The sequence below is a fragment of the Octopus sinensis genome, linkage group LG7 (genome assembly GCF_006345805.1).
Source record: "Octopus sinensis linkage group LG7, ASM634580v1, whole genome shotgun sequence".
Lineage (NCBI taxonomy): Eukaryota > Metazoa > Mollusca > Cephalopoda > Octopoda > Octopodidae > Octopus > Octopus sinensis.
In genome coordinates, this window is record NC_043003.1 from 27,341,958 (window position 1) to 27,365,044 (window position 23,087).

The window sequence follows — 23,087 nt, forward strand, 5'->3', positions numbered from 1 at the left end:
TGTATATTTATGTCTATGTATATATATATGTTTATATATACTTTATTTTAAGCAGCAGAAAATTCAACAAAATCTGTTACTCTGAGTTTCTCGTTGCCGTTCATCAGACAGTTTTTGCTAGAATGGAACCGATATATCAATTCAATCTAGACTCTTACAAACGCTACACCTTTAAAAAGAAATGGACTTGTTTGATTGGCCCTTTAGAAAAAACGGTCAATCTTCGAGCGATAAACAAAAAGGTCAAAAATATATGTATATATATATAAAAAACTTATAAAAATTATAAAATGCGAGGAAAAAACCTTACATTGAATAAAATACATATTGACTTTAATGAAGAAAGTATAAATTAATGCATAGAAATTAAACCTGTTATAAATATTACACTGCAATACATATTTATATTAAAATGTACATATATATATCAACATACACAAAAGGATGCGCGCAAACGCCATACATATACAGACGTATGAATATAAATCTAAATATACACATAAATGCATGTGTACATATATTCACACAAAACATCTCGTACGCAAGTTAAAAATCATCTATGTAGCGATTCTCATATACTGAGTAAGGGGGGGGGACGAAAGAAAGGAAGAGAGAGAAAAAGGAACGAAGGAGAGGTGGGGGAAAAACGAAATAAGAAAAAATTATGTATACAAGCTGTGTAACGGCATTATTGGCATATATGGAGACAAGTATACAAACACAAATTCGAATGGATACATATACATACAGTCGTGTATATGTGTGCTTAAGCACAAACATACTCTCACTTACACATACACAGATACGCATGCTTACAAATACATATCCTTGGCTATACACATACTTATATCAACATTCTAATTTTGACAACATTGCTTTTTTTTAAAAAATGGGTGCATTAATAAAAATATATACGAAAGACATATAAAATAAAATATAACACCCTATTTTGGATCATTTATAAATAATCAAGGTAATCCTATACAATACAATAACATGAAAACAAGGTCGAAGGTTTTTCCTAATGTATATGTGGAAACATAAGACTTTGCTATACGGATTAAGATCCGCATAGCTTGGAAACAAAATCCATCGTAGCGCTCATATATATATATATATATATGTCTACATATATATATATGTGTATATCTATATGTATGAAGGTGTATGGCTTAGTGGTTAGGGGCATTCGGCTCATGATCGTAAGGTCGTAAGTTCAATTCCCAGACTCGCGTTGTGTCCTTGACACTTTATTTCATGTTGCTCCATGTTAACCAATCAATTGCCTCTAGTGAGCTAAAATCATTTGCTGCGTCTAAAACTGAGACAACATCCTGTCACTAACCCTAACCCTCACCCTCACCCTAAATTTTAGTATTTCGAGTAGTACCTGTATTTCAAAGGGCCAGCCTTGTCACGCACTGTCTTATGCTGAATTTCCCCAAGAACTACGTTAAGGGTACACGTTTTTGTGGAGTGCTCAGCCACTTGCACGTTAATTTCATGAGCAAGCTGTTCCATTGATTGGATCAGCTGGGACCCTCTGTCATAGCAACTGACAGAGTGTTCCTATATCTATATGTATATATATATAATATATATATATCCTCTGTCTTCCCTTCTCGGGATCTTTCCTTCTCCTTTGTTTCCGATGAAGACCTCCGCTCGAAACGTTAAACCCTCCTTCCCTTCTTTCCTGAGCGTCAAATAATACTTTAATTGTTCCACGTCCTCGCGTTGCTGTGTTTTTTTCTGTGTTTTCTTGTTTGGATTAACTATATATATATATGTGTGTTTGTGTGTGTATATCTATATGCATATATAGATATGTGTGTGCGTGTGTGTGTGTATATATGTGCATATATATATATGTTTTGTATGTATATATATATATATATATATATATATATATAATATATATATATATATATATGTTTTGTATGTATATATATATATATGTTTTGTATGTATATATATATATATATATATATATGTATGTATACATATATATATATGTATATATATATGTACGTATATGTATACATATATATATATGTATATATACATATATGTGTGTATATATATACGAGTGTGTACCCCACAACATAGACTGATAGTTAGTGACTTTAGGATCAGGACTAAGAGGACGACTAGAAGATGACCAACATGGAGAAGAAGGGTCTGGAAGCTTAAAGATCCTGCGAATGGACAGAGATTTAGAGACATGTTACTTGAAGTCTTTGACAAAATAGAAGGGGGTATAGCTACACATAGGGTAGAAGACAACTGGACGCTTCTAAGGGACAACCTGCTGAAAGCCACTGACCAGATCTGTGGCTGGTGCAAAGTCCCCTCAAGACCCAAAATAACATGGTGGTGGAACAATATTGTTGACAGGGCTATTAGACAAAAGAAACAGGCTTGGAAGGACTGGAAGAACGGTGGTAGCAGGGAAGTGTACCAGACTACCAGAAGGGAAGCTAGGAGGCAGGTGTATTTAGCCAGAGGGGAAGCAGATAAGAAAAAATTTGCCAATGTTCTGCGCCGTGAGGATTAAAGACTTGAGGTATTTCATGTTGCAAGACAGTGTGTGAGAGAGAATCGTGACTTGGTAGGAGAGAAATGTTTTCACAAGGATGACGGTTCACTTGCGCTAAATGAGGATGCAAACAGAGAGGTTTGGAGACGCCACTATGAAAGGTTGCTGAATGAGGAAAATGAATGGGATAAAGAGAGTCTGCCGAATGTCGACCCAACAGAGGGACCAGCAATCCAAGTTGACAGTTCCTTAGTAGTTAAGGCAATTACAAGCATGAAAACAGGGAAAGCCCCAGGCCCATCAGGAATTACTGCAGAGATGCTCAAAATATCTGGTAGTGTAGGCTATAGCCTAGTCACCCGTATAGTTAACCAGGTGATACACGAAGGAGTCATTCCCAATGACTGGTGTAGCAGCATAATAGTCAACTGCTACAAAGGTAAAGGTGACGCCCTAGATACAAATAACTACAGGGGTATCAAGCTACTGGATCAGGTAATGAAGGTTACGGAGAGGGTTATAGCCCAACTAATTAGAGAGAGAGTTAGCTTAGATGAGATGCAGTTTGGGTTCGTGCCAGGGAAAAGTACTACTGATGCTATATTCCTGGTAAGACGGCTGCAGGAGAAATACCTAGCCAAAGATAAGCCCCTGTACCTGGCTTTTGTTGGCATGGAGAAAGCCTTGGTCAATGAGGAAACTAGGGATAGATGAATGGTTAGTGAGAGCTGTGCGAGTCATGTACAGAGATGCTGCTAGTAAGGTGAGGGTTGGCAACGAGTACAGTGAAGAATTCCGGGTAGAGGTTGGGGTCCACCAAGGTTCAGTCCTCAGTCCCCTCCTATTTATCATAGTCCTCCAGGCAATAATGGAGGAATTCAAGACAGGATGCCCCTGGGAGCTCCTCTATGCTGATGACCTTGCTCTAATTACTGAGTCACTATCAGAACTGGAGGAGAAGTTTCAGGTGTGGAAACAAGGATTAGAATCGAAGGGCCTTAGAGTCAATCTAGCTAAAACCAAAGTCGTAATCAGTAGGAAGGTAGACAAATCACAAATGCCTTCAGGTAGATGGCCCTGCTCGATCTGTAGAAAAGGTGTAGGTAGAAACTCTATAAGGTGCACCAAGTGAAAGCTATGGACACATAAGAGGTGCAGCAATGTCAAAGGAAGGCTAACTAGGAAAATAGTTTTTGTCTGCGGCAGATGCTCAGGAGCAATAAACACTGAAAATGTGCAGAGACCAACTTCTACCACGTTCCAGGGAGAAAAACTAGAAGTAGTTGATAGCTTCCGCTACCTAGGTGACCAAGTCAGTAGCAGGGGTGGGTGTGCTGAAAGTGTAACTGCTAGAGTAAGAATAGCCTGGGCAATGTTCAGAGAGTTCTTACCCCTGCTGGTAATAAAAGGCCTCTCGCTCAGAGTAAAAGGCAGACTGTATGATGCATGTGTACGAACAGCCATGCTACATGGTAGTGAAACATGGGCTGTGACTGCTGAGGATATGCGTAAGCTCGCAAGAAATGAAGCCAGTATGCTCCGATGGATGTGTAATGTCAGTGTTCATAATCGACAGAGTATAAGTGCCTTGAGAGAAAAGTTGGACCTAAGAAGCATCAGTTGTGGTGTGCAAGAGAGACGTTTGCGCTGGTATGGTCATGTGACGAGAATGGCTGAAGATAGTTGTGTGCAAAAGTGCCACACCCTAGCGGTTGAGGGAACCTGTGGAAGAGGTAGACCTAGGAAAACTTGGGACGAGGTGGTGAAGCACGGCCTTCGAACTTTAGGTCTCACCAAGGAAATGACTAGAGACCGAGACCTATGGAAGTATGCTGTGCATGAAAAGACCCGGCAAGACTAGTGAGACCATAACCCGTGGCCTCTACCTGGTATGTAGCCAGTCGACTTATACATACCTTTCCTTCTTGGGACACAAAACTCCACTTGTGAAGATCCGTTGAGGCAAGTGAAAATCAAAATCAAAACAAATCAGATATCAGAAAGCAGAACCAAAATCGAAGTCGATCAACATCAATATAAATCGGGGGACCCTGTCAAAGGCTTTCTCCAAGTCCACGAAAGCTATGTAGAGGGGTTTATCTTCAGCTAGGTATTTCTCCTGCAGTTGTCAAACAAGGAATATGGCATCAGTGGTGCTTCTACCTGGCACAAAACCGAACTGCATCTCATCTAAGCAGACTCTCTCCCTAATGAGATAGGCTATGACCCTCTCTGTGACCTTCATCACCTGATCCAACAGTTTAATACCCCTGTAGTTATTTCTATCTAGAGCATCACCTTTACCCTTGTAGCAGTTGACTATGGTGCTGCTATGCCAGTCATTGGGTATATGTATAAATATTCATATATGCCTATATGTATATATATATGTATGAATATATATGTGTGGATATTTATACATATATGTGTATATATATATATATATATAAATATATATGTGTGGATATTTATACATATATGTGTATATATATATATATATATAAATATATATGTGTGGATATTTATACATATATGTGTATATATATATATATAAATATATATGTGTGGATATTTATACATATATGTATATATATATATATATATATATATATATATATATATAAATATATATGTGTGGATATTTATACATATATGTATATATATATATATATAATATATATATATATAAATATATATGTGTGGATATTTATACATATATGTGTGTATATATATATATATATATATATATATATATTATATATATATATATGTGTGTGTGTGTATATGTATATGTGTGTATATGTGTGTGTGTGTATATATGTGTATGTATATGTATATATATGTGTGTATATATATATATATATATATGTGTGTATATATGTATATTTATACATATGTATTAGTATGTATGTATGTGGTAATGTGAAGCACTTGTGGCTGTGTCACGTAAATGAGCTGGTGTGGCACCGCATAGAAGTGCACACAAAAGAGCTCATGCATTGCCATGCTTTTAAATTCATTTCATTTAAAGTAATTATGTAATTATGCATTTAATGGTGTTCATCTCAATGTAACACTTGTTCAGTACTATAACTGTTAGTGTAAAACTATATTTTTTATATTGAATTTTTACAATGTGTCACACTGGCAGAATTGTTTGCATGCTTAGCAGCAATTTATCTGTCTTAATGGGTCTGAGTTAAAATTTCGCCATGGTCAACATTGCCTTTTATCTTTTCAGGGTCAATAAAATAAGAACCTATTGATGACTATAGTCTATGTAATTGACTTACCCTATCCCTGAAATTGCTGGCCCTGTACCAAAAATTTGAAATGGATATTACGTTTGACAATTTTTAGTTTTGTTTATATGGATTCTTATTTTTCTTTGTTTTAGTTTTTGTTTGTTTTTTTTTTTAACAAGAAATGAAAATATTTAATATTTAATAGCAATAATAAACTACCATGAAACAAAATTGAAACAACATCACAACAGAATTCTTTTATTCTGTGAGCTTGTCTCATACATAAAATGATTAAAAAAAATTGGTTGGAGTCCTTAATATATGATATATATTTTCAAAATCAGAGCATTTTTACTAAAGAAAACATACTAAAATAAAATAAAAATTGTATTTAAATATTGGCAATTGGAATGTCAGAACAATGTATGTGATCAGGAAAACTGCTGAAAAGGACACTGAAGATGTGGATGAGTTCACCTATCTAGGTACAATTGTTAGTAAAGAAGGTGGTGGAGGGGAAGATATAAGCAGAATCAATAGAGCCAGAAGTGTGTTTATCAAATTGGACGAAGTACGGTGATCAAAATAGTTGGGAAGGGATACAAAAATCAAACTCTACAAAATGCTGGTAAGACCTATACTTCTTTATGATTGTGAAACATGGAAAATAAAGAATAGTTATGAGAGAAAACTGGATTCTTTTCGGTACAAAGACTTGAAGAAAATGATGCAGATAGGGTAGCCAAACAGCATATCAATGGATGAACTCAACAAAATAACCCAAGTCCCCAGGATAAGCCAAAAAGTAAAAAAGGGAAAGATGGAATTGGATTGGACATGTATTGAGAAAGGAACCCAATTATCATTGCATGATTGCTTTGACTTGGCAACCTGAGGGGGAGAGAAAAGTTGGTAGACTAAAAACTACATGGGGAAGGATAGTGGAAAAGGAAAGGAATCAGGTTGGATGGTCATCATGGAATGCAGCAAGAAAACTTTCAAAACAGTGAGATAAATGGAAAATGAGCATGGAGACCTTATGTGCCAGCTGGCACGAAGAGGATAGATAGATATACACACACACACACACATGCTTATAATATATATATATATATATATATATATATAATATATATATATATATATATACATATATATTTGTTTATTCAATTTACTTGCATTATAAATTTTTTGGTGGTATATGTATATATATATAGGCGTGGCTGTGTGGTAAGAAGCTTGCTTCCAAACTATATGGTTCTGGGTTTAGTCCCACTGTATGGCACTTTTTGGCCTTGGGCCAAGCAAAGTCTTATGAATGGATCTGGTAGATGGAAACTGAAAGAAGCGTGTTGTGTGTGTATGTGTCTGTGTGTGTGTGTGTAAAGATTCAGGTGAATAAGGCACTTAAATGGTAACGGTTGAGTCAGAAATAAAATGTATAAACAGCAACTATAGATGAATACAAATACTGGTACTGAGGTACAGGAAGAAAGATATTCAGGTTATGCATACTGTTAATTGAACCCAACTGAGTATATCATCAGCCCTTGGACTAATTCAGAAACATACATTATATTAAATATACAGTCCTTAATATACTTTGGAACATGCTACAAGCACATTCTGAGAGAGCTGAAGCATAAATAAAAAAAAATAACAAATAATGGATAGGTGTCAATTCATCACAGCTGTTTCCAATGAATATATATTTATTAATATACTCATTAATCAATTAATAAATTTGTTGGAAACAGCTGTAATGAATTGACACCTATCTCAAGGGGGCAGCCATCGGCGTTAGTATTGCCGGTGATGTGGCAACCTTTTCAGGGTATGGTGGGATAGAAGGCTTAAGGAACACCTGACACAGAACTCCATACTCGTGAACATGTACTCTCGCTATGTTGATATCAACATAGTGATAAAGGCACCCCCACAAGGGAGTACTCTTGAAACTAATACTATAGAGAGCATTCAGCAAATAGCTAACTCCATCCACCAGAGTATTAAGGTCACGGTAGACTACCCTACTAAACACCTTAACCATAGACTACCGGTAATAGATACAGAACTCTGGCTGGAAACTGAGAATAATAAAACTTGAATCCTTCATTCACACTATGCCAAACCTATGGCCTCCAAATACTTGATCCACTGGAACTCAGTTATCGTAGACAATGCCAAATTCAATATTTTGATGGCAGACCTCATCAGAATAATGCGAAATTTGTCCCACATGTGCGACCCAACAGAGTCAAAGAGACACATACATTTCATTCACCGCATGCAGTTCTCAGGTTACAGCCATAAAGAAAGGATCAGAGTATACAAAGAAATTTGATACTATCATATGTAATGATAGGAATGGGATTTGCCCACTCTATAGGAGCAAGTCATGGAACACTATTGAAAGGACTAAGAAGAAAATAGGGAAGGCCAACTCTTGGTATGATAGCCACAAATACCAGAGTGTCATGTTCATCGACACCACCCCTAGAGGCGAACTGGCATACTGCTTTAGAAGGGCCCTAGACAAACTTAAGCTAGGATTAAGGTTGTTGAAAGGCCAGGCAACCCTATCAAATCCCTAATCGGTAGAACCTACCCTTTTAGTAGAACCCTCTGTACAGATAGGAACTGTACTGTGTGTAGATTTAGCCCACAAACAAACTGTAAAGCCAGAAATGTAGTCTATAGTATGAGATGTACAGAGGGACGATGCAGCAACAAGACAATGACATACGTAGGGGAAACGGCATGGAGCATAGGAGAGCGGGTAAATGAACATTGAAGAGAACTTAAGGAATAAAAGAGCTCATCGGTTCTGTGCCAGCATGCCGAGCAGGAACACGGGGGCTCACTCAACAACATAGAAGTTAAAATCTTGTTCACAGATAGAACAGATGCAACAATTAGACAAATTACAGAAGCTACACACATAATAGAAGATAAACCTAGCCTGAATAGGAAACTGGAATGGAACACTAACACACCCCCAACACACCACAACATATGACAGAATAAGATCCCCATAAACTGATAACAATATAAACAAAACTAAAAACATAACAAAATACACAGATAAATAAATGGAATTAAATAACTATATACATTAACAAAATTTTTTAAAAATTTAATTAAATAAAAAAACAAAAAAATAATAAGTAGGCATAAACACATGGACAAAATAAACAAAAACAAATTACACAAACGTGTATAAACAAGAGATACAAATATTACAGGGCCTTTCCCCTCCACACACACACACTAACTAAACATAGACACACATAGGGGTATATGCATGTGCAAATAAAGACACATACAACAGGAATACAAAATACAAAATGGCTGACCGTTAGTAAGGAGAGACACACAAATAAGAAAGCAGAAAGCAAAGGACCACTGATGAGGTCATAGAAGTATGACGAAAGAACTCTGGCTGAAATAAGATTAAGATTAATGTAAAAAATAAATAAAGCTGAAGCAAATTAACACCAAATATCTAGTGCATGTGTTTTTATTGGCTAAACTGGTAACATGACCATTCCTAAATACAACATCTGTTTCAACACACGATTTCACATCAAGAATCTTGCAAAACAAATATATAAACATAACAATGTTTGATAACAATTATTCGAAAATTTGAAAACAATTATTTGAAAAACAGTTATTCAAAATAAATATCATTTGTGTACTTGATTTTTAATGTTATCATTTTTGTTAAAATAAAATAAAGAATTTTAGAATTATTAACATTTCATATAACTCTCCTTTTGAATAATTTTCATTCACACAATTTTCCATTTGAATAAATGCTTTTTGAATAATTGTTTTCGAACAATTATTTTTGTACAATGTTCACATAATTCACCTATCCATCGTTTGCTGTACAGTGATCCCTTGCTACTTCGCGGTTCAACTACCATGGATTCACGACTTCACAGATTTTTAAAACATATATATATATGTATATATATGTATGTATATATAAACATATATATATATGTATATATATGTATGTATATATATGTATGTGCGTGTGTGTTTGTGTGTCTGTGTTTGTCCCCCTAGCATTGCTTAACAACCGATGCTGGTGTGTTTACGTCCCCATCACTTAGCGGTTCGGCAAAAGAGACTGATAGAATAAGTACTGGGCTTACAAAGAATAAGTCCCGGGGTTGAGTTGCTCGACTAAAGGCGGTGCTCCAGCATGGCTGCAGTCAAATGACTGAAACAATTAAAAGAGTAAAAGAGTTTATATGAACACCTAAAATTTTTCATTAAATCCAAAGAAGAAATGCAGCAAGAAACAGAAGTTGTCGACCAAATTGGCTTGTCTTTGGAACGGCTGGCCAAGCTCTGCAACCTGGCTAAAGAATTGAAAGAGGGGTCACAGGAATGGGATGACGATATGGTTCGTTTTGCAACAAGGTCGACGAAGTCATGAATCCCTACAAGATGCTCTGTGAATGGAAGAAGAAGCAGCGGCAGCAACTTCCTATCACAATGTTTTTGCAACCTCGCAAAAAATAAAGCCAGTTCCTTCTGCTACTACTACAGCTGCACCTTCGGAAGAAGTGGAAGAGGTGTCCCAGGAAAGGGCACCGCTGTCAGCTTCATCATCATCATCATTTCTACTGCACAGCAAATTCATCACCATCATCATTCAAATTTTACTTCAACTTCTATCGTGTTGAGTACAGTAACAATCTTTATTTTTTTAAATCTAAAGTGTTATTGCTTAACAGTTGTCCTTGTTATTAATAGACAACTGTAATAGGTGGGTTGTTAACAGTATAGGGAGAGTTTTAAAAGTCCAAATACACGTTAAATAAATACTGTAAATATGGTGTCCCTACTTCGTGGAAATTCAGATATCGCGGCCGGTCTTGGAACCAATATACCACGATAAATGAGGGATCACTGAATATATATATATATTTATGTATGTGTGTGTGTCTCTGTTCATCCTCCCCACCACCACTTGACAACCACTGTTAGTTTGTTCATGTCCCTAACACTTAGCAGTTCAGCAAAAAGAGACTGACAGAACAAGTGCTGGGGGTCAATTCATTTTACTAAAAGTTCTTCCCAGCATGGCCACAGTCTATCATACACGTGTGTGTGTGTGAGGATGGAGGAGGTGAATAGCAGAGCAGTGAGGGTGTTATTCATAAGATTGTGGATTCAATTCCTGGACTATGCAGTGCATTTTGTGCTTGACTAAACCACTTCATTTCACACTCCTCCAGTCCACTCAGCTGGCGAAAAAGAATAATCCTGTGACAGACTGTCTTTATTTATTGCGACATCAATAAATTATTATTTAAATAAGCAAAAGATAAAATATATATTTATAATAATAAATGCGCCCTTTTAAAGCCTAGCCAGGCTCATAGGCCCGGTTTCCATAGCGTATGTATTCCCCAGCTGGACGGGACGCCAGTTCATCGCAGCGTTACTCATTTTTTTTTTTTTGCCAGCTGAGTGGACTGGAGCAACGTGAACACAGCGCGCCGCCCGATCCAGGATTCGAAACCACAATCTTATGATCATGATGCTGACACCCTAACCACTAAGCCACGCACTTCACACACACACACACACACACATATATTTATATATACCGGAGTAAACACATAAATGTGATACAAGGTGGAAAAAAGAGTACTCAAATACCAGTGGTAGAGTAATATGCTTTATTTAAAGCAGCAGAAAATTCAACAAAACCTGTTACTCTGAGTTTCACGTTCCCGACGTACGGGAACGTGAAACTCAGAGTAACAGGTTTTGTTGAATTTTCTGCTGCTTTAAATAAAGTGTGTATGTGTATGTATGTATATATATATATATATATATCTTGCTTGTTTCAGTCATTGTACGATGGTCATGCTAGAGCAATGCTTTGAAGAGTTCAGTTGAAAAAAATCAACCCAAGTAACCATTTTTTTTTAAAGCTTGCCACTTATTCTATCGCTTTCTTGTGCTGGAACACTATATTATGGGGACGCAAACAAACCAACACCGTTTGTGAAGAGGTGGTAGCGGGCTCTGAAAATGAATTTTCAATTTGTAGAAATATGTACCTAAAAACCAAAAGAACACCGATAAAACAAGTTTGATGTCGCAATAAATAAAGATTAGTGGCAAACTGATTTTAAAAAAAAAAGAAAAGAAAACTTCGTCAATTACAAAGCAGTTAGAGTTGTCGCCTATCAACTTAGAAGCGCAACAGGTTTATAGTGTCCAGCCCTCAAATTAGGTCATTCAAAACTTTCTGAAAATGCATATTATTTATTTAAATTTTGCAGCGATACGTTTTGAAGGATGTAGATTACAATTATGCCAATAAAATTTAGATACAGTTAATTTGTGGTAAGAAATTTTCCTTTCCCCATTGCCCTGATTTTCTGTGGTTTTAACAATTTTTACTCACTCAGCCCCACAAATTTCCGGGTTTCAAACATCAACAGGACATAAATTTACCGTAAAAAGTCGGAGGTTGGCAGAAAAAGCTACCTAAAGTTACTTTTAAAATAATTTTTTTTCTAACCATAATGTTATGAACGTAATCGTTTATATACACAACAGAAGCCGTAATTCCAGCAACACTTCTTTAAACATGCATTTTACAGAAAATTACGTAGAAAGACGGTCACTGAGATCACCAATCTCTAGCTTTGTCGAACTTTCTTATGAAGTGGAAAAAAGCCGGATAAAAAAAAAAGAAAGAAAAAAAAGTACACTTAGTAACAAAATATACAATAGTACAGGAATATTTTTCATGCATGTGTATTTAAACGTGTGTATATTATATATATATATATATATATATATGGTGACCCAAAAGTAGGTTTACTGTTGTCACGTAAGCACTTTACATTCCTTTTAAAACATTTTATTACATTTAATTTTCTATCTACAATGAACTAAATCATCATAGAATAATGGTTTCATATTTGTTTATAATTAAGATCTAAACTGTTGATATAAGAATGTGAAAGAGATAGTTGAATAACTGTAAACCTACTTTTAGGCCACTCCGTGTGTATATATATATATATAAAATATTACATTATATGGCGAAGTTATAATTAATTACTTTGCCACATACTGAACTTAGTAGAAATAGCAGCCAAAAAAATTTTTTTAGCTGTTTCTACTACTTTCTTTAAGTAGTAGAAACAGCTAAAAAAATTCACTTGGTGAAATTGATTAATTAATTTTACCCTCAATTGTTGATATATATATATATATATATATATATATATATATATATATATATATAAGTGCAGCAGAAAAAACTCCCGTGTGTTTTTGGCAGTGTCCTTGCCAGGAGTAATAACGGTGTACCGATGTAATTAATGTTTTACTTTTTCTATGTTCTTTTCAGTTAGCTACACGACCGCTCTGTTGTCCGATCGCTTTCTCCACCAACACTTCCTTCGTTTTTATTTCTGAATTTTTCCAGTTGAAATATTTGTCGTGTATTTTTTTCGCATATCCAATCAAACCAATTTCATTTAATGCAACACATATCACTTCGTAATTCATATTATCGACGTAAGAATATTCTTTCCAATAGCAGAGCAGTTCGAAAACTCTCTCAAAAATATCTACTTTACATTCCTCGGCAGTCCCACACACGTCCAAACCTCGACACTTAGCCAAAAAGATATGGTCAACACTTTCCGGTAGGAATTCCAAACGTCTACGAATATCTGCTACATCAGTTGGAACTAAAAAAAATCTCGGGTTCCATTCGGTGAAGTACCTACAGTGAAGCATTGTTATAAAATATGTAATCTGCGAAGATTTCTCAATAAGCTCGAAGGCCATCTCTATGATGAGTTCGTAAGAGGGGAAGGTGTTTACAATTTCACGCTTTTCGAAATCCGACTCCGCCACTGTAAAATTTTTATAGTCATCATATGATGGGAGCATAAGTTTCTTTTTCATCTTCTTTTCTACGTCTTTAAGCTTACCGATGAAGCTTTTTATGCCATAGTTAGCGACATATCCTTCCATAAAGGTCTTCGACATTTCAACGAGTTCTGGATATTTTTCGGTGTTCACACGGTTGATACAATTTTTACTATAACCCAAATATACAGCCAAAGACTTCACTTCACCTATGTCGTTGAAATACTGGGCAAGTTTAGTAAAAAAGGCATCCTTTTCTAAAGCCATATTATGGTTGTAGGAGACACAAGCATAAGATGTCAATGTCTGTTTGTAAAATCCGGAAGTATAACGAATAAGTGAAAAACAAAATCAAATGAAGTACATAAGCTTTTTGATTCGCTCAGGCCGGCCTCGCGGTATGTTAGTTCCCTTTGACCTATTAAATTTACGTTATTTTTATTTCGATAATGCTCAATAGTTTTACAAAATTAAATTAGAAAATTGGACAAAATAGAAAACACAAGCGAAAAAGTTTAAAAAGAGAAAAAACTCAAAACAATTCACCACCTTCGGTGGAAAAGTTGGGGTTGCTGGGGAAACCTCTCTAATGGCTATTGAGGCACGCTTGCAGCATTGCCACGGGTGATGGCGAGGCTGATGTGATTGAACAGCTAAGTGCCCTCACGAGCATCACCAGTTACCTCTGCTAGGCGAGTTGCCAGTGAAGACCGGAATCTCGCAGTCAGTGGCCCGACTCCACCAAACGTCTCGAACGCCACAGGATGGGAAATGTAGTTGGCTGACAGATTGCAGTATTTCAGGATTTTGTTCCGCTTAGCCACAGAAGCTGTGGATCTCGCCCTGACCGCAGCAGCCAGGATGTGAGAAGAAGCAAAGGAGTCGCTGTGACAGCCAAGACAAGGCATCTGCCTTATGACCAGGAGCACAGGGTGAAACCGTCAGGTCTTTTCCCATCACATCTGGACAATCCAGATGGTTCCAAGATTGAGGGGATGTTTTCCCCAGGCAAGCTCCTTTTGAGTATCAGTTTCAACTCTGTATGATGCACGAAGTAACCATCATTCAGGCGGCAAGAAATACCATAGAGGCCTGTGGAGTCGAGGAGTCTGTCACAACGACAGATCAAATCCATGCATATGTCAACTCCAACTCTGAGGGCAATGGAGACACGAAATTCGTCCAAGCTGAGTAGGCCACCAACATTAGCCATAAGGATGGCATCAATCTTGTCACCTGAGTATTGGGACCTTTACCTTTTGATCTACAGATTTAAAAACTAATTTTTTTGTAACTAAACACTTTCAAACTTCGGACACTGGTAGAATGTGTCATATAAAACATCTTTTACTCTTAGCATTTTCGAGAAAAACTTATATTTACGAAGTAATTTCACGTCAAAGTTGTCCTATTTCGGTAATTTCAACCAATCAATGACATGTATTCAGCTGAATAAAATTACTGCCGTTGTTTGTCAACAACAACTACTGGCAGTGTATTTTTTGTTTGTCACTGTTATTTATGACATCATTTGTGCATTTGTACTGGTTTTAGGGTTAGAGTTTTAGGGTTAGGGTGTTAGGGTTAAGGTGTTAGGGTTAAGATTGTCATAAATAACAGTGACAAACAAAAAATACACCGCCTGAAGTTCTTGTTGACAAACAACGGCAGTAATTTTATTCAGTTGAATACACATCATTGATTGGTTGAAATTACCGAAATAGGACTACTTTGACGTGAGATTACTTCGTAAATATCAGTTTTTCTCAAAAATGCTAAGAGTAAAAGATGCTTTATATGACACGTCAAAAGGTAAAGATCTGAGTATTTGGCACTAGCAGAAATATTTGAGCTTAGGGCAAGATAGTTTTTTTTATAACCCTTGGTAAATAAGCTCTGGTCGAATAGGCCTATGATCAATGGCACTCCAGCCATGGCCATTCCATCTTTTTGCAATGTAACACGGACTACTTTATATTCAAGTTTACTGTAGCAGTGGCAAATTGCATGTGATTTGGTTGCTACATCTAGCAGATTTTGTGTAGTAATAAACAAGGGTATTGGTGCAGTTGAAGGCAAATATCAGTATAGAGAGATGTAAGTGGCTCAGGAAGAATGGTTCAGAAGGGGTGGGTGAGGTGTGGAAGTGGTGAGGAGGGAGATCTAGAATACATAAGGGTGTACATAAAGTGAGTGGGACATGGTGGGGGATATGAGAGAGGTGGTGAGAAAAATAGTAGATATGTGAGATGTTAAAATGGAGGATGGTAAAGGGGGGATATAACTGAAGGCACAAAAAGGAGGTAGTTCATGAAAATGATGTGGATGAGAAAGGGAGGATAATGGGGAGAAGGGATTGAAGTAAGTCAGGGGGGAGTGGGTGAGATAACTGGAGGTTCTAAGCAAGGGATAGTAGTAATATGTGTTGATAATGCCCTCAACTGATTACAGCTGCCAAGAAGTGCCATAGATAGAGGAATTATGGAGGGATAGGTGTTAGAGAAATAGAATGCGGAGGGGAATGCTTGACAGAGCAGAAGGGGTACAAGCATAAATAGAATGTTTTTAGGACATCATTTTTACTGTTATGGACAGGCCAAATCCTTTGAAGATCTTTATCAGGTCCTTCTTAAATTTTTCCTTAGTGTAGCCATTCATATGGTTTGAGATTGCCAGACCATTGTCCCTCTAAAGAGCCAACATGTATGAGTGTGCAATTCTAGAGGGTGTCCAAGATAAATAATTTGACAAGGTCAGCGATCTCAGCCCAGTTGTAATTACATCACCATGGAAATGTCAAACAGTGAAATGCCTTCTTTCTTACCCCAGAACTTTCTGAAAATGCATATTATTTATTTGAATTTTGCAGCGATACGTTTTGAAGGATGTAGATTACAATTATGCCAATAAAATTTAGATACAGTTAATTTGTGGTAAGAAAGTTTCCTTTCCCCATTGCCCTCATTTTCTGTGGTTTTAGCAATTTTTACTCACTCAGCCCCACAAATTTCCGGGTTTCAAACATCAACAGGACATAAATTTACCGTAAAAAGTTGGAGGTTGGCAGAAAAAGCTACCTGAAGTTACTTTTAAAATAATTTTTTTTCTAACCATAATGTTATGAACGTAATCGGGATCTTTTCGCTTTGACCGGCAGATTTTTTAAATAATTTCTATGTAACTAAACACTTTTAAACTTTGTATACTGGTAGAATGTGTTTATAAAACATCTTTTTCTCTTGGCTTTCTTGAGAAAATTCTGTAGTTTTTAAGATATTTGTTGTTTAATTTCTTGCATTTCGGCAATTTCAACCAATCAATGACGTCTATTGAAGTGAATTCAATTTCTGCCGTAAAATTTTATGGCGGCGTCATGTGAAAATGTCCCTTTACATATTATATATTCGTTTAAGAAACAGATTGAGTTTATTTACATTTCTATAGAAAAAAAGATACCCTCCCCCCACCCCAAACCCTAACTCTAACCCTAAAACAGATTGAAATGCAATAGATCGATACTACGGTCATAATTATGGGTAGACACTAAAGAGGGAACGGTTTTGTTATCCAGCTCTGTTTACGAGTGACCCCTCAGTTTATGGCCACAGGGTATCTTTTTTCTCATAAAAAACAGGGACATTTTCATATGATGCCGCCAGAAAATGTTACAGCAGAAATTGTTTTCACTTCAATAGACGTCATTGATTGGTTGAAATTGCCGAAATGCAAGAAATTAAACAACAAGTATCTTACAAATTACAGAATTTTCTCAAGAAAGCTAAGAGAAAAAGATGTTTTACAAACATATTCTACCAGTATACAAAGTTTAAAATTTTTTAGTTACATAGAAATTATTTTAAAAATCTGTCGGTCAAAGCGAAAAGATCCCGTAATCGTTATCTGCACAACAGAAGTCGTATTCCAGCAACACTTTCCTTTCGTTACTGTATTTATTTTGAGATGCTCTCTGTTTCTTTCAATTAATTTTAAATATAACAAATAATTTAGTAAAATAACTTAGTTATCATTCAGCTAGTATAAGGAATATAAATTGCTACTAAGGTTTAGTGGTATATTTTGATGCAAAACTTATGAAAACAAGACATTTGTACTACAGAGCCAGAGCCGGTTTTGGCCGGGTTGGTAACAAAAGGGTTACATGCGTTTTACAGAAAATTACGTAGAAAGATGGTCACTGAGATCACCATATTCTAGCTTTGTCAAACTTTCTTATGAAGTGGAAAAAAGCCGAATAAAAAAAAGAAGAAAGTACACTTAACAACAAACTGTACAATAGCACAGGAATATTTTTTATGAACATGTGCATTTAAACGTGTGCGTATGTGTGTATATGTCTGTGTGTATATTATATATATACACGGTGGCAGACATTTGGTGGGGTCAGACTACTCACTGCAAGATTCCTGTCTTCTCTAGCAACTTGTGAGGTTTGTGAGGACCATAGACAATGCTGCAAGCGTGCCTCAACAGCCTTTAGAGAGGTTTCCCAGCATCCCTGACTTTTCAACCTCAGGTGGTGAATTGTTTTAGTTCTTTTCTCTTTTTTTCTTTCTCTTTAATTTTTCAATTTTTTCAATCGTGTTCTCTATTTTGTCCAATTTTCGAATTTAATTTTGTAAAACTATTGAGCATTGTCGAAATAAAAATAATGTGAATTTCATAGGTCAAAGGGAACTAACATACTGCGAGGCTGACCTGAGCGTATCAAAAAGCTTACTCTTTTACTTGTTTCAGTCATTTGACTGCGGCCATGCTGGAGCACCACCTTTAATCGAGCAACTCGACCCCGGGACTTATTCTTTGTAAGTCCAGTACTTATTCTATCGGTCTCTTTTGCCGAACCGCTAAGTGACGGGGACATAAACACACCAGCATCGGTTGTCAAGTAATACTAGGGGGACAAGCACAGACACACAAACACACTCGCACATATATATATATATATATATACACATATATACGACAGGCTTCTTTCAGTTTCCGTCTACCAAATCCACTCACAAGGCTTTGGTCGGCCCGAGGCTATAGCAGAAGACACTTGCCCAGTATTTCAACGACATAGGTGAAGTGAAGTCTTTGGCTATATATTTGGGTTACAATAAAATCTGTATCAACCGTGTGAACATGGCCAAATATCCAGATCTCCTTGAAATGTCGAAGATCTTCATGAAAGGATATGTCGCTAACTATGGCATAATAAGCTTCATCGATAAGCTTAAAAAGGTAGAAAAGAAGATGAAAAAGATATTTATGCTCCCATCATGTAATTACTATGAAAAATTTACAGTGGCGGAGTTGGCTTTCAAAAATCGTGAATTTGAAACTACCTTCCCCTCTTACGAACTCATCATAGAGATGGCCTTCAAGCTTATTAAGAAACCTTCGCAGATTATAGATTTTTTTAACAAGTCTTCACTGTAGGTACTTCCACGAATGGAATCCAAGATTTTATCTCGTTCCAACTGATGTTGAAGATGTAGCATTTGGTGAAGCATATCTTCTCTCTCGGACATAAATAATACAAATAACGTCATGGCAGATAGCAGCCATCCTTCGGTTGCTTAGGCTATGTTGCGTCCACTGCCCTGATTGGTTGGTTTTGGTGCAGTTTTATTTTGTGCCAATGTATAAACCAACCAATTGCAACCTTCAGTTAAGGCCACGTGACACTGTTTTTCTTATGCATTGTTTGAACCAACTAAACCCTTTAAAATGGCTAGATCGACAGACCATTTCATCTTTGGTCTTAGACCATTGACCACAGAGTATCCAGTGACAGACCAGCCATGTTCCAGTGACTCAACCAGTTCCAGCGACGACACCAACACCTTTTCCATCACCGTTGCCTTAAGCTTATCGACATCACCAACATGTCTACGTACACACCAACCAACATTGTTCCAGGTTTAACTTCACGCTGTTGTGAATACTCACCAATGTTAACAGCTGCAGTCTACCTGCGAGAACTTTCTGTACCAAAGTAACTCGGCACATCATCGAGGCCACAACTTCTACACACGTAGTAATCGGCTCTGCACTTGTGACCACCAACCTAACTGTGGTGTGTCTTACACCAAACTAGTATTTATCAACATCTTGTCCGAACATTCATCTAGCGATTCTTTTATAGACTCTTTCTATGCTCTGTATTGTATTGGCTCACACTTATCGCACACTCTACATGCACGTACACATTTTTCTATGCACGACGGCCTGTCTATTGGTTTATTATTATGTACGTACTTTTATCGCACACACAGACACACTCTGCTAGCACACAGACATGCACTTATATCGCACGCACGTACACAATTACACACTGTTGTCGCACTCACGAACACATCTGTAAATAAAGTCTTTTCTCTTATACATTATACAGTTGTGTTTTTCTCTTTATTCTTTACTGGCATTCTTTATTCTTTTATTCCATGGATTTTGGCTTCTTTTGTAGACGACCGTGCGGTGTTTAAAAGGAGACATTTCGTTACCATCTCCTTTACGTACGGTCATCTCTACAAAGATATTCGTAGACGTTTGGAATTCCCACCAGAATTTTAGCTAAGTGTCGAGGTTCAGACATGTGTGGAACTATGAGTATCTTCTTTATTATTGGTATGACTATGAATTCATAGCCTGGATATAAAAGCTAGAGAGGATCCGAAGCAGTTGTCCATAGATATCCTCATTTTCTTTGATTTTCAAAGAGATATTTATATCTGAAGGGCAGCTGACCTCTACGATGGAACATACCTTTGCCCCTGTATCCCAAACAACAACATTTGGCTTGTTATATTTACATTTAACAGAGGTTTTGATGGGATTATTCTACCAGTATTCCTTGAGTTGGCGTTTATGAATGTATTCCATAACGGGGATTTTCTAAGTTTATTTCAGGACAGTCGTTTTCGCAGATGGCATTGTAAATTGTTTTAGCAATAACATTGTGCTACATAATAATGTATATCTATCTGTCTGTTAGTCAGTCAGTCAGTCAGTCACCATTGTCTGTAACATAATACAAGATTTGTAAAAATATATTGCTTTCAAAATTTGGTACAGGGTCAGCTGGTACTTATTTTATTGATCCCAAAAGGATGAAAGGCAAAGTTGACCTTGGTGTAATTGGAACTCATAACATGAAGACGGATGAAATGCCACCAAGCATTTTGCCTGGTTTGCTTATGATTCTGCCAGGACACTGCCTTAAGAGTTGTAAAAAATATATCAAAATATATTTTACATAGTGCAAACATCATCTGATATAGAAGTCAATATGTTAGTTAAGGGATGGAGTTAGATATATTTATTGTATCAAAAGTTGACTGCCTCCTTTGTGCTTCACCCCAGAATAGACTGCTCATGAAATTCCAAGTAGTCAACTTTTGATATGGTACACATATCTATCCATTCTCAGCCAATATGTTAAGTTCTGAGGTCGACTTTGCCTTTTGTCCTTTTGGGGTTGATGAATTAAGTGCCAGTTGAGTACTGCAGATCAAATCACTTGTTTTGCAAGTACATCTCCGTAAATAGAAAGATTATATCTATGAAATGTTACATTGTTTTTATCGAAATGAAAATGAAATTTTGTATTGACACAGATCAGCCCTCGCATACATATAGTGTGTTTAATAATATACCTAACATGGAAAGACATACACACTATGAGACTTATACACACTCATACACTCAAACACATTCATAGACAAAGTGTGACGCTGTCATCATCATTATGGTTAACCAGCCCTCACATACATACAGTGTGTTTAATAACACACCTAACGCAGAAAGACGCTCACACTGTGAGATATATACATACTCATACACTCATACATGTCATCGTCTTGGTTAGAATTAAAAGTGAAACATATATTGTGTTTAATAACGAACCTTACGCAGAAAGTCACATATATAATGTGGGACATATACACACTCATACACTCACACACATACATTCACAAAAGATACACAGTCATATATAAAATGTGATGCCGTTGTCATGGTTAAGTAAAAGTATAAAAGTGGATCAATATATAACATTACAATATAGATGTTATTCTTTTACTTTTATTCTTTGTCTTTTGATACATAATACAGAACTAGTACCAACGTTGCATTGTTTTAATTCCCAAAAATTACATGTTGACACTCATGGGGTCTGATAGTATGACCATGTAAAATTTTATTTGATTTGATCTGGTTGAGCTGTTTGAGAATGCATTGGGAACAGACAGAGAGACAAAGGATTTTATATATATAATATAAATAACTAGCAGAGATACCCAGCATTGTTCGGGATTGAAATGCTATAGTTTGTATATATATATATATATATTACGTTTCGTTTTTGGATTTGGTTTGCAAGATTCTTTATATGAGTTCGTGTGTTGAAGCATATTCTGTTGTGTCTGGGGAGAGTCATTTTCTTTTTGTGCCTTATAATGTAACACACTCACCGGTTAAATTTCCACAAAAATAAAAATAAGAAATAAGTGGAAATTTTACCGGTGAATGTGTTAAATTATAAGGCACAAAAACAAAATGACTCTCCCCAGACACAACAGTATGTATATTATAGTTACGTTGAAACAGGTGATATGGGAACGTGCAGCATTGACGACAAAACATTTGTGGAGTAAATGATGTAATTCAACTAAGCAACATGTAATATGTCTGTTTGGCGGATTCCATGCCCTAACCTATCATAGAAAATTGGGAGTATTGGGGTATGTAATTTTTGAACCCACTGAAAAGCTGTCAGTGGATATACTCTCCTCTAAGGTGGTCAGTGCTGCATCTAACATGACCCATCATATGGTTGACAGTCAAATAAATGGAGGTGTTCAAGAACACACAGCATGCATATATGTATATACGTATGTATGTATGTGAGCATTTACATATGTGTGTAGACGTGTCTGCGTTGTGTATATGTACATGTAAATGTATGTTTATGTTCTGATATGTGTGTCTCCTCAAGTTGTATATATAACTGTTACTCCATCGAATGTTGTATATATATATATATATATATATATATATATATATATATATATGTTCCAAGCACATGATCTCAGATCAAGTCACTTGTTATGCAAGTACATCTTCAGAAATAGAAAGATTATCTCTATGAAATATTATATTGCTTTAATTGAAATGAAAATAAAATTTTGTATTGACACTGATCAGCTCTCACATACATATAGTGTGTTCAATAATGTACCTAACACAGAAAGACATGCACACTGACACATATACACACTCATACATTCACAGTCATATACAAAATATGATGTTGTGGTGGTGGTAGTGGTTAGAATTAAAAGTAAAAGTATAAAAGTGAAACAATATAG

The 23,087-nt window shown here is 36.2% G+C and overlaps 1 long non-coding RNA gene across 1 annotated transcript; it reads left to right on the top strand.

Moving 5' to 3' along the window:
* Window positions 1-4,549: 4,549 nt before the first annotated feature.
* LOC118764202 lies at window positions 4,550-18,951 on the top strand. The gene is made up of 3 exons (XR_004999992.1): window positions 4,550-4,559; window positions 16,283-16,297; window positions 18,769-18,951. It is a non-coding gene; the product is annotated as an uncharacterized LOC118764202 (long non-coding RNA).
* The last annotated feature ends 4,136 nt before the right edge of the window (window positions 18,952-23,087 follow it).